Raw genomic sequence first — 14,512 nt, 5'->3', positions numbered from 1 at the left:
CACCAGCCCCCGCCGCCTTACGAGAAGTCCCGATCCCCAGGAGAGGGGCCGGGTGAAGAGAGAGTCCTCCGCTCCAACAGGTGAGTGCCCAAAGGAGTCTGGGGGTGGATAGAGACTGATTCAGAGCGGCCCCGTACACTCAGTGGGCCGCTCCAACGTGGCAACATAATTTAGAAGGCCAACATGGCGGTCCCAAGGCCCCGTGGGCCCGTGCTGCCCATGGTGGGCACTTTTCTCCAGTGTTTGGGGGCCCGTGGTCTTTCCACATTTTTGGGGGCATATGTTTATTAGCAAAGCCAGATGGCACCACAGTTAGGCCCCACAGTTGTGTCCCGAGCCCGAGGGCTCCACCGAGGGGGCAAGTGTGTCTTCGTTATTTGGGGGCATCTTCTGTCTTAGAGCCTGCCTGGCCCTAGTAATGGACCCGATTCTTTCCGGAGCCAGTGTGCTCCATTGGGGTAAGAGTAGTTTTCTCACCAGTGCGCCCTTGGGGTGTCATTGCTGTCCTGAGCCCCGTGGCTCCCACATTTGGGGGCACGCCTATTTGTTTCAAAGCTCCATGGCTCCAACGTTTTGGCTTATTATTTAAGGAGCCAGTGTGTTCCAAGGGACCCATGTGTATTTCTGGAGCCTGGAGGGCTCCCCCCGTTTTGTGCATTTGTTCTAAGGGCCAGTGAGAGCCCATGCCGCAGTTTAGAGATCCCATCTGCCCAGCAAGTAGTGGGCAGCTGCACAGTTTAGGCATTTATTTCAGGGGACATGTGCTTTTGGGACTCAGGAGTGGGACGCACTACTTCGCCCCTACCTTGGCCTTTCACAGCTGCGCAGCACTTACCAATCGAACGTGATAACAGTGGCGATATGTAAACAGTGTGGTATATGTTTCTCGAACTTGTTGGCCATAGAAGGCTAGTAAAATATAGATATTCACATACTGCACCTTTTGATCGGTTTGTCCTATCAAACACTCTTGCGACCACAGATTTTCCTTAAATACAAGCCAAGTAACTCATTTTGATTACTGGGCTTAGAAATAATGGTGATATGCAAAAAATTGTTATATACACACAGTTATCGATATACATATCAACTTTAATTTTTACAGAGAGGCCAAATTAATGAAGGTCATCCAATGTATTCGTCTAAAAAGACTATTCGTTTAAATAAGGACTCATTGAAGTGACTTGAGAATTGATCGATTCAGGTAATAAGCACTTATACAATCAATTTAAAAAGCTGTAAGGCAATGATCGAACTGCTTTTTCAAGTAGCTCTTTTAATCCTAGATCATCGAGATTGGTTAAACAGGATCATTTACAACAGTTCTCAAACCACAAAGGATCGAGTTGTACCATAAAGAACTGTGAAGTAAGATGAATATTGTTTCACCTTTACCATCTTTAAATGCAAAAATGTAATAAATAGAGTAGGGATGTATTTCCAACTTTATTTCTGTTTGGGTTGATCCTTTGAGATTTGTTTCCTGGGACATTTAAGCACCCTTGATAAATTGGGTCAGCTGAACATTGAGATAGATGAATATATTCTAGATATGTTAATTAAAAACGGGAGATATGATTGATCTGTTTTATCTCACAATTCAGTTATGACCAAATGTTAGACTGGGTAGTTACATAACCCAGTCAATATATGATTTGATCATTAGTAATTTTCAACAATCACAACAACCAAAGACAAGGTTGTTCAGGAATTGGTACACGGGTTCTTTGCAATGTGTTTTTGTTTTTTTTAAATAAATATACAATGAATTTAGGCATCACTATAATAGTTGATATTATGTCTTTATAGGGGGTCACAGCGCTAAAAGAATTTTCACTGTCCTGAAGATGGTCTGACTGAATAATAACATACAAGACCCGACTATACCCAATTCCCCATTATTGTTTATCATACAAGTGATCTTTATTTAAGAAAAATAAGTGTCATTTGTTGTTTACATGTATTTGGTTTGAGTAGATGCAAAATGAGATATAGGAACAAGTTATATTTTCCTTGTTCATTTTGTCAGAAGCACTGTTTGTGATATATGTACCCTTTGAATTATTTTTACTGCATTTATATAAAAATTCTGTGAATATCATAAGGTTCCCGTGTTGCCTTCTTCTACATTTGTTTATATATTTTACATGTCATAGTTATTTGCACAAATAAACCTGCAAACGATTAAATAAAAATATCAATTAAATTGAGACAGACATATAAGCAGAATATAGAGAGTCTGTCACTTGAGATTTATCTTTTGAAACAAAATCCCTTGCAGGCACTCTTCTAAAACAACGGTATATGGATAGGGCGCAAGGTCCTAATGTGGTTTATGTGCTGAAGTGATTGTGGTGCTAGGAAATGTAATGTATTTAGTATGTTTTACGCACCCTGTGTTTTATACCTCTAAACTGTTGTAGTTTATGATTATGAGGTTATTTTGCATTCCATGTGGTTATGCTAGTGAGGTTATGTTTCACTCTGTGATTTACGCTCCTAAATGTGAGTTATACTTAGGAGGTAGGGTCTAATGTGCTTAGACTAGTGAGGAGATTGCATAATGTGTTTATTCAGGTGAGGTGGGTGCAGGATATAATTCACGCCTGATGTGACTGTACATAATGTAGTTTATGTTACAGGTTGAGGTGGAGCACAGTGATAACCAGTTGTTACTGGTTGTAGGTTTATGATCTATTTTCTTGTACCAATTTCTGCTAAGTGTGATCCTGACAGTGGCCCACGTGGCCCTGTCCTGTGTAAATAATCCCTTGTGAATATTGCCCGTGCCAGTTGGCATAATGTATGTTGTGTGATTACTATCTGATGTGTTATGAGAATACAAAGGCTATTTTTATATAACCTTGTGTGGAGTTCCTTTGTAGTGTGCCTGGGATGTTGTTGCTGTGTGCGTGCGCAAATGCTTTACACATTGCCTCCGGGATAAACCTGACTGCTCGTGCCATGCTACCAAGGGGGTGAGCAGGGGTTATCCTTGGTGTGTAACTCTCTTGCCCTGACTACAGTGGTGGTTTCTGCCTGGCTTTGGCGCAAGCCTTAGCCAACCAGAAATCCCAGTTCTAACACAGAGTAAATAGATTAAGAGAACTACACCAAATTTGACTGAAAGCTAGATCTTTACTCAGAGAGCGTGCTTTTTGTGAGTTGGTTTGAATCTGTTTAAATTCATTCAGTGTTTTCTGAGAAAGTAAGGTTCAAAAGTAAGTAATATCTGGACAGTTGTCCATGTGTAGTCTCATGGTACTCCTGCGATACCTCATATTTTAAAAAAAGAGCATTTTTTTTTAAATAATCTTTTATTTTTTTAAGTCACAGGTATAGCATAAACAAAAAAGCATATATAGCACAGAAAATGATAGGAGCGACAAAAACAACCCAAATTATCGAGCATTAGAACATCGACATGAGTCATATCAGACAGTCAAATAAATAATAATAATCTTGGTCCAGGCCAGGTGAAATGGAAATAAAAATGCATAAAAAAATAGATGAAACCAAAATATAGTAGGACAAACCTAAATAATACTAGAGACTTTGAGCATACAACAGCAGTTAATCCCATTGCAGGTTTGACCACACAATCCCAAATTTCAACCTTGACCGTAGACCCCAAGCTTTCGCTAGTGCCAGTTCCGTTTCAAAAACTCCCCTAAGTACCAACCAAAAGTCAGTAATCTTGGGACTAGCTACCTCAATCCAGGCCCTGGCAATGCAGAGCCGCGCGAAAATAATAATGATTGAAGCTAGAGGTTTAGATAAACAACCTGAATCGATGACCGACCCCAAAACTATTTATTTCTCCGTTAAGTGAATTAGTGTACCTGATAACCTGCTCAGCACCAAAGCAACCTCAAACCAGAATGTATTTAGGCGGTGGCACACAACAAACATATGTCTAAGATCAGCAGCATACATGTTGCACTTAGGGCAGTATAACTTCTAAGAAACCTGGGAGGTTGCCCATTTTGAGATTATCTGCGGGGTGTAATATAGCATGAACATAAAACGATGTTGATGCAGCTTTAAATTAATCGAAGAAACCGCAGAATTGATTGTAGCCAAGGAATCAGAAAACTCTTCCATACTAATTCCAATTGCGAACATATGATTAATTTTGGCTACCATCACCAAACCGTCATCCACCGTTACATGCATAAAGCTCTGATAAGCTTTCCCAATCTGACCCTGAGCAGAGGTATTGAAGATAGCCTGCAGTACATCAGAAGTATGGGGGAGGGAAAACAATCCCTTCCCTTGTAAGAAATAATTCCTAACTTGCAGGTACTTGAAAAATGAGTTCTGGGGTATCCCAAACTCGTCTTTTAAGGAGGAGAATGACCTAAAACCACCTTCATCATATAACTGCCCTAGCCGTATTATTCCATCCTGTTGCCACCTTCTACAGACGGCATCCGAAAATATGCTCGGGAACCTAGGATCATCCCATAAGAAAGTTTATTCATGCAAGTCTGGCAGAGTAAAAGATTTACAAATATCTTGCCAGATACGATAAATGTGCCTAACTACCTTGAAACGAACTCTCTTAAAATTGTTTGGGTCGGACATAAAATATAGAAGAAACCCACTGTTAGGACCAGATGTAAGCTGATACGCTAGGCATATTTTAGCCACAGTTGGTCCAAAAAGTAAACTCTGAATACGATTGAGAAAAGCAGCCCAAAAGTAAGTTTTAAAGTCGGGGAGTTGAACCCACCTTGCTCATACATCAGCCTAATATATCTAAGAGCTCTCCTACCTCTGCGATAGCCCCACATGAAGCTACCAATGACAGACTCTAGCCGCTTAAAAAATGAGATTGGTACTCTTGAAGGTATTGAACGAAACAAATAAAGAAATTTGGGCAAAACATTCATTTTCACTATGTTGCATCTCCCAATGATAGTCAGGGGCAGCCTGTGCCATCTCCGCAGATCTGCAGTAATTTGTTTGAGCAAGGGTTCATAGTTCAAAGACATAAAATCGTCAATACAGCTGCTGAGACAGACTCCAAGGTAAGTAGCGGTGGCAGTGACACCAAGCTGAGGTACAGGAGATGCAGAGAAGTAATTGAGAATAGACTGTGTTTTGTTTAGATTGAGCTTGTAACCAGAGAGGAAGCCAAAATGGTGCGCCTCTTGTGCGATTGCAGCGATAGCCACCTCTGGCTCCGTAGTAAATACAGCGATATCGTCTGCATAGGCCGTAATTTTTAAGGTTATACCATTAAAACAAATAGGTGAGATAGAATTATTATGAAGGAGATGCCTAATGTAGGATTCAATGTAGAGGGCAAATAATAATGGGGAAAGCGGGCAGCCCTGGTGTGTACCCCACTGGATGTTGACTACCCTGATGTACAACCGTTAAGTTTAATAACTGCAGAAGGATAGGAATACAATCGCTGGACCGCCGAGACAAACCTCTGACCGAGACCTAATGATTGCATAGTACTACATAAAAAAACCCATGCAACTCGATCGAAGGACTTCTCAGGGTCCAGCATTAGCATCCCAATCCGCTGACCCAGATGACCTGCAACATCAAAAGCAGCAAAAGCTGTGTTTATATGCGCAACCGTATCCCTACCTGGGACAAAACCATGTTGTTCTTCAGAAATCAATAACTAGACACTTGGGGCAAGGCGAGAAGCAAGAAGCTTCGAGAAGATTTTGGCATCCGCGTTAATAAGGGAAATCGGTTGATAAGACCCAAGATCATCCCCAGGTTTGCCCTTTTTGGGAAAGACCACAATATTAGTTTTGTTCCAGGAAGGGGGAGCATCCCCTCCCTGCAGTATATCGTTGACCAACTCGAGAAGAACTGGTAAAAGCACTTCCCTAAAAGTTTTGTAGAACTCCAGCGGTATGGTGTCCTCTCACACTGCCTTACAGCTGGGCAAAGCCCCTAAAACTAAGTTCAGTTCCTTAAGGTCGGCATGGTCTCTAGGCCCAAAGAAAGAGAGACATCCAAACAAGGGAGAGCACTCTCTTGCAGATAAAGCCTAGCCGCTTGTTGGTTGTATGTACCATTTTCCTTATATAAACTACAATAATACATCCTGAACTGTTCGGCTATATCTTAAGGTTTTGTATAAATAATAGAGTCCACTCCCTTGATGGACTTGATGTGGGAATTAGCCCGCTGATCTGCAAGTTGGTAGGCCAGTACTCTTTCCACCCTCTCTCTGTACTCATATTGCTTTATTCTATGCTTTATGAAATTGTAGGCAACTTTATCCTACAGCCTTCTATGAAGTTTGGCTTTAATATCAATAATCTGGGCATATATCTGTTGTTCACCCATATCCTTTGACACTATGACACAGGCATGTTGCTGTTCTAGCTGAGTATACTGCCTATGTTCATTGACCAACTGCGTACAGTTTAGTCTATTCTGCTTGTCTACATACTGGAGAGTAGCCCCTCTCACACATGCTTTTAAACAGTCCCAAACCATGGCAGAGGACGAGGTGTGGAGATTGATCAAAATAAATTCCTTCAGAACCTTCTGCATGTGAGTAACAAAATCCAGATTGCTTAACAAATGCAGAGGAAAAGAAAACTCCCTAACATGATACTGTCTAGACCATCCAAGAGTTACATTAATCATAATGGGATTTTGATCCGAGGTTACCTTTGGACATACGGTCATTGATGCGTTAACCAACAACCCACAATTAATAAAAATCATATCAATCCTGGAGTACTGTTTATGGGGGTGAGAAAAGAATGTAAACCCCAGTGTTGTAGGATACAGTGTCCGCCAGGCATCATCCAATTGATGAATAAGCAATAAATCACGTAGGGCAGCCCTTACCTGGATCATTCTGGCTCTTGCACGTGTATTGAAGTGTCAATTCTTTTATCCAAAATACAGTTAAGGTCACCATCCCAGTCTAGAAGTTCGGAATTTAAGTAAGAAACAACCTCAGGACAGTCAACATTAGGACCATAAATCATACAAACTGTAACCTTTTTTCCAGAGATCAGAAGCTACGCAATTGCCCACCTGTCCCTACTATCAGCAAGGGTTCGAAGTACAGTTATTTTAGAATATTTACCTTTCAATAACGCAATGCCCCTTATAGATGCCGTCTGTGAAGTGCAGATAATCAGGTCATAAACAAATTGTTTGAAAAAGCTTCTGTCCTTATAGGCCAGATGTGTTTCAGCCAGTCCCACTATTTGGGGCTTAAATCCTTTAAGCTCTTCCATCACCAATCGCCTTTTACTGGCCGTATTGAGCCCACAGACGTTCCAGCTCATTAATTTGACTCTAGACATTACAAGTGTTCAGATTGGCGGAGTACTAATCTGTCCATACCCACATATGTATTTTCCCGCCCAACATTTTATTTCCACAAGTTACCTGTGCTACTTTAAAAAATCTGTGACTATTTAACCCCCTTCTTCCACCCAGCCCCCTCAAATCACCCCCAATCCCCCCCACCCCGTTTCTTGGAAAAGAATCACCCCCTTAAGGCTGCCCTGACCGACAGCAAGTGAAAGACATCACAACCACCCCTCCCCAAGGGCCCCAAGCACACCCACGCACCATCCCCCCTCCGTCCACACCACCCCAGCAGATAAAACATAATGAACATCCGGCAGCTATTACTGGGAGTAGCGAAAGAAAACATTTAACTATTGCACAGTTATATCCTGTAACAGCATTTCCTACTACCCAGTACCTAAAAAAAACACAAATAAAGAAACCAAAGAAAAAAAACATAGACAGAGATTAAACCAAAGCACTAAGTTAATCAAGGATTGGGGCGGTTTGCCAACTAGCCAATTCTTTTTTAGCCTTCTGCTCACTTAAAAAAAAAAATAGGAGCGACCATCCTTAACAACTTTAAGCCGAGCAGGCTCCTGCAAAAAAACCTGAGAACAGACAGACTTAAATGAGTCCATGAGCTGGCGAAGCTGCCATCTCTTATCCATGGATGACTTGCACAAATCAGATCTCACAAAGATTAACATAGCATCCACTTGAACAGGAGCCGTAGGCCGGGCCTTAATAAAAATAGCCTGACAAAGCAGGAAATTTCCCAAAAATACCAGAATAGGACGAGAATAGTTTTTTTTAGCTTGCAAATTAGGTGGCAGAAAGAGTGGAAGACGGTGTGCTCTTTGGACCTGCATGTCCATATCCCAGTCCTCCAGGTCCGGGAATGCTTTCTGTAGCAGGTCCACAACCAATGCACGAGGATCAGAGCCTTCTTTTCCCTCCGGTACCCCGAAAATCCTCAAATTATGGCACCGCTGGGGATTTTCAAGGTCATCAGTTTTAAGTTGCATTGAGGCAAGCTGTGACTTTTGTGCGGTAACCACCTTGACAGTGTGGGAACTGATTTGCTCCACGCCTGCCACCCGCTCCTGCAGCTCAGTGACCTCCGCAGTTAAAGGATGGACCTTAGTGGTGACCTCAGATAGTGCTTTTTTAATTTTGATGGAGTCCACCCTTGCCTGTTGGTAGAAGGCTTGTGCTTCCGCTCTATGTGCAATGAGAGCATGCATGATACTAGAGAGTGAGGGATCATCTCCCCCTTCATTCTCTCCGCTCAAGTGATTCTGCTCGTCATTAGACCTTGTTCGCACTTCATTAGAGCCCTGAGAGGCGAGGGGGAGGGAGAGGATCCAAACACTGTGGATGAGTTATTAAGTCCAAGAGGTTTGGCTCCTTTGAATGAGAGGCACCCCGTCAGCAGCGTTTTGACCCTGACAACGCACAGTGCCTGTTTCTGAAGCTTTTGGGCGTTCCACATTAGTGGGGCTGGTAGCAAAATGACAGAAAAATTGCTAGTAATTTGTTGTACTGTAGAGGCAGCACAGGCCATAGTACCCCACGGGTCAACGCCTCCCTTCAGAGGGGTAGGGGCAATACTGCCCCCCTGTCACCCTGCAATAGAGAATCTGGAGACAATAGATCATACTTCTCCCTTTGATGAGAGCCATTTTCGAAGAGGACTGACTCCCGGAGCGGTTTTATAAGTGCTTGCAACACCCTTCAATCGACCGAGTGTATCATTAATCTGTGCCGTGTTACCAGTCCCTCCACGTCCTCTACCACCTTTCCCAGTCCGAATGATTTTAGGGCCTTTTTCTTTTCGTTTCGGGGTTCTCCCCTCCTTGGGGGTATTGCCCCGGAGCTGCAAGAAGCAGTGGCCACATTTAGTGAGGAAGGGTCCTTAGGTGAATCCGCGCCCAGAGCCCTCCCTATTTCCGCGATTTTCTTTGCCTGTTCCTAACTCCCTCCAACTCCACCTAAAAATTCCTTCGGACAATTGTCGCTCCTGCCTGAGCTACTCCCCTGTACTAATACATTCAGCTGACACAGGGGGCTTTCGTTATTTGGGCCCTCCGTTTGAGGAAGGAGGCTTGTCAACCCAGAAGAGAGAGTTCCAGTCTCACTAGCACCAGCCACAAGTGGGAAGGATTCAGCCGGGCCCTGATCCACCAAGCATATGCCCCTAGGAGAGAGAGGAGAAGCAGGAGAAACATCCGCTCTGCCATCAGAATCCTCCATGCTCCCCCACTCCTCATTAACTGCAGCATTCAGAACTTCTGCCATCTGTGCAAGGGGGACAGCAGATTCAGATCCGCAGGACCGGAGAAGCGCCTTGGCCTTCCCTGAGCGCAATAGTTTAAGAATAGGTTTCCCCACCTGCGGGTCCGTATGACAATTCAAGACACCATTCCCTACTAGAGCTTTCCCAGGCACTATAACATTGTCTACAGGGTAATCATCTTGAGTACCCATCTGTCCATCTGTACCTTCCATTGATGCAGGTAGCGCGTTCTCTGCCTGCATCTCTATACGTTCTTGTTGAGTTGAGCGAGGTGGAGCCATCGCCCTTCGCTTTTCCTTCAGTTTTTCCTCAAACTGGGATATAAATCCCAGCGTCAATGTTGTGTTGTCCAGCTGTGTGTCCCCCACTCTGCTAGTAGGGCTGACACAACTGTAACAGCCCGTCGAGGCAGCAGATTCCAGCACAGAGAGCCGCACTAGCGTTTGCAGCTCCCCCCTAGCTGAAACAAACCTCGCAATGCGAGCGGAGCGAATCAAGGAGCTGGCGTGAGTAAGTCGGCACATCCGTTAAAGAGCAGGCACAAAATCTGGAGGAAAAACCAGGAGACTTCCGCTGGAAAGCCGAGAACACTGCTTGTCCGTGGCCGTAGCCGCACCCCACATGCTGACAGCAGCTGAGGCGGGGACGAGAGAAAACACGGAATGGCTGGACATCTACAGGAGCAGGAGCTGTTGCAGTCCATGCAGCTGAAAGTCATCCGATACCGAAACACCGCCTCAAATTTTCTCTGGTAAAAATTCAGCCATCGGAAAGTTTTTTTTCCAGCCGCACCGGGAGCTGAGTGTCCGGGAGGGCATTGCGGCGGGCAGCTAGAAGTTCCGGAGGACAGGAGCCGGCAAGCGTCTTTCTGTGGCAGCGTCCATCCGCCATCTTCCTTCTCTAAAAGCCACCCAAAAAAAAAAGAGCATTTTGATTGGTCAAGATGGCTTTTTTTACCATTGGCCATCTCAGAACTGTGGGTTCCGGGTGGTCCCACGCTAGTGAGCAATCTTAGCCGGCCACTACGCAATCAGAGATGGACTCAGTCTGTGTTTCCTGAAACTTAAACAATACAATAGGATGTAAGTGGGCAGTGTTGGGGTAGCCTGATCCCTTTACAGTTACTGGGGAGGTAGTCCTAGAGCACTCTCCCTCAGAGGTAAAAAAAAGAGATTCGGCCAGCCAGTCCGGCATTACTGCCACAGGACCAGCATTGAACCTGGAACTCTGGCACAAGCACACGTCGGTCCACGCTAGCTCCTGTGGGAGTAACGCAGGTATGGTAAAACAAAATGTAAAAAGAAAACACAAGTGTCTTTAGCTGCCAAAGCCTCTACTACACCCGTCTTGTACAGAAGTCTTCATGGAGAGCTCACTACCTCCAGACACCCAAGCCCCATTAAGTGGCCAAGCCTCTACTATGCACACCCTTCGCCTTGTACAGAAGTCTTCATGAGAAATCCGCTCCCTCCAGACACTCAAGCCCCACTTGGTTGCTAAACTCCTACTACGCAAAGCCTTCACTCTTTACCAGACCCTATGCAGGTAGGCACCTCTTGTGAGAAATCAATTAGATGGGGATGGCCAAGAACCTACAAAGCACACCTTTCAACTTGTACACAAAGCTACATGGAGACTCACTCCCTCAAGACACCCTAGCTCCATCAGGTGGGCAAGCCTCTAGTAAGCACAACCTTCACCTCATACACACTTCTTCACAGAGAAATCACGCCCTCTAGACACTCAAGGCCCATTAGGTGGCCAATCCTCTGCAACATTCAGTCTTTGCAGGGTACTAGACCCTTAGAAAGTTTGTGACTTTTTGTGTGAATATCTTTTTGAGCGAACGGTTAGGGTAGAATTTTTTTTTTTAAATGTTAGACCGGTCCTGCTGTACTCCCACGGTACCAGTTAAATACCTGTAAAAATGTATTCAGTATGGTTATGTGGCAGTACCACCATACTTAAAAAAATTTTTTTTAAAGTGTTACTTCAAATAATGTTTGATATTGTGCATTGTTTTGCATGAACAGGAGAGAGCACAACTGTGCCACATGTGCAAAGAAGTGGCGCAGTTCTGCTCGCTGCCTGTGCTGACATACTTCCTGCAACTATAGTAACCATAGCAAGGGTGATTGCATTATGGTCAGGATAGTGTTTGTGTGGGAAGGGTTTTATTCCTGCACATAACCTATGTTGTAAGGCAATTTGCAGCACCTATAGACAAAGGAAAAAAAATAGACTATTTCTTCCAGTTACATCAACCTCGGGCAGGCATAGGATTTCGGTTCAAATTCATGTCTACCAGTCTTTGTAGATATGGATTTGTGTCAGACTCCATGGGTAGATGCACAGTAACACCCATACACCACCCATGGAATGCCTTGTTAATGCAAAAAAGACAAGTCAGCGCATTGCCCTTGTTGGACCTGGCCCTTTTTACAGCGTCATCCCAAACGTTTTGCCTTCCTCCTCTTATTTTTTTTGCTGAATTCGTTTTTTTTTGTTGGCCTTAGGTCTCTGTGCACTTTACGACTACTAACCAGTACTAACATGCTTGTGCTCTCTCCTTAAATCAAGGTAGAATTGGCCTATACCCAACAGGCATATTTAATTTACTTCTAAATCCCCAGTAAAGTGGTACTATAAGTACCACGGGTATGTAATTAAACACTACTAGTGGGCCTGCAGTGCTGATTGTGTCAACCACTTAAGTAGCCCTGTAAACTTGTCTACGGCTTGCCATTGCAGAGCCTGTGTGTGCAGATTAAACTGATATTCTGACCTGGCAAAATAAACCTTTTGCCAGCCCCAAATCCACCTCTTTTATGCATATATGTCACCACTAGAGTAGACCCTGAACAGCCCAGAGGGCAGGGTGCAATGTATTTAAAAAGTAGGACATTAACATTTAATTTTTTACATGTTGTGGTAGTAAAAAACTCTTTAATTCTTTTTTCGCTACTGTAAGGCCTATCTTTCACATAGGATAACATTTGGGTTGCTTTTTTACATCTTTTAAATGTAATTTTCAACTGGGAAGGGATAGCCAGTTTATGTTTGGTGCCTCTGGAATTCTAATTTGAAATCCTAACTTGTGGTAAAGTTGGGTTTTAAATTACAATTCAGAAAATGCCACTTTTAGAAAATTAGCATTTACTTGCCTTAGCCATTTGGTGCGTGTAGCCTGTCCCTGGTCACATGAATGGGTGTAGTTGGCAGTTGGGCTCTATGTATTCCTCCTATACAGTCACACACAATGGGAGCTTAGGTGTTGCTGGATGGACCATCACTGGCAGGATGAGAGGGAGGACCTGGACACAACCCCAATTACACTTGAATAGGATGTGTCCTGTCCGCACACAAAGGGCTGCATACCCCTTATAATTAGTCCGGAACCAGGGCCAGGAAGGCTGGGATCCTGTGCACTTCGAATTCAAGGCTCTAGAACCTTCTAGCCACTTCAAAGGCACAACTGTGTATAAATACTTGACCTCAGAAACTAACTCTTCAGTACAATCTAGACCTGTGCCAAGAAGAAGGACTACTGTGCTTCTAAAAGGACTGCCATACTGCTGGACTTCTGCTCTGAACAAACTGCTGCCCTGATGTGCTGACCTGCTGACCTCTTTCCTCAGGAAGGCGAAGAGGACCTGCAACTCAGTACACCAATGACTCCAAGGGCTAGTCTGCTGGCCTCCTGATCTCAGCCTCAGGGACATAAAATACTCCTCAATATTCTGTATCAGCCCTTGGACCCAGCTGCAGCGAGTTTCTGACTGACAAGTGTGCCACTCAGGTCCTGGACCTTTGGTGTCGCTCAGCATGCCAAACTCAAACTTTTAGGCTCTTCATGACTGAGAACGAGCCAGTTCACACTGAGACCTCCCTGCTTGCATCGTGATTCTACATGAAAGGCCACTAGCGTGACTCTTCGCACTCCAGCACTGACCACTGGTGGAGGACCGTCGAAGCCAAGCTCCAGCCCACTTGTCCGTGACGCCCAGCCTGCTTTTCGTGCTACGCTGACAGCCTTCTGCGGTGCTCTCCTTGCTCCTCGTAGTCCTCTCCAACACTAATGGGACTCTTGGTGCTGTCTTGAGAAGATAAAACTTCAAGTGGACTAATTTGGAGACTGTAGCCTACCTGTGCTCCATCGTGGTCGGCCAGAACTTTTGACTTTCACCTGTCCAGCATGACCAGATATCCTGAGCTGGCGGTTTATGCTCTTGACACTATTTTCCCTAAATTCTTAAGAAATTCATATCTCCGGTTCTACTGATTGTTTTTTTGACATTTTAGTCTTGATTTACTTAAAAAAGAAAGTACTATTTTTCTAACTTGGTGGGGGATCCTTTTTGTGTGCTGTTTGAAGTGCTGCACAAATACTTTACACATTGCATTCAAGTTAAGCCTGTCTGCTCTGTGCCAATCTACCACTGGGTGAGCATAAGTTAATGTGCGGTTTACTTGTGCCTTACCCTGACTAGGATTTTGGTTGTTGCTTGACCAGGGCTCACAATCAGCCAACTAGTAACCTAATTTCTTGCAGCACTGCATTACATTTGGTTATAAATCAATCCAAATAGTTATTTGTGTTAGGTTATAAATGTGAATCTGAATTTTGTGTTGGGTCTGTGTTAAAAAAGTAACACAAAACTGAAACAAAACCTTTGGATTTCTGTAGACAATCTATTGTTTTAAGCGTTTGCTTTTCACTTACACTTATAACAATACACATATCTTTTATTATTAAGAAGAGTCTGTTATAGCAGACTATTATGATGTACCAACATAAGGAGTCAACATCAGAAACAACATGAAATGTTTCTATTTTTAAACCAAATAGGTGGTTCTTTAAAGGAACCATTTTTTTATTTCTTCTTATAACTTTTTCTATGCACATTTTGTAAATTATTA

The sequence above is a fragment of the Lissotriton helveticus genome, chromosome 1_1, assembly GCF_964261635.1.
Source record: "Lissotriton helveticus chromosome 1_1, aLisHel1.1, whole genome shotgun sequence".
In the NCBI taxonomy this organism is placed as follows: Eukaryota; Metazoa; Chordata; class Amphibia; order Caudata; family Salamandridae; genus Lissotriton; species Lissotriton helveticus.
This window is presented reverse-complemented; position numbering follows the sequence as displayed.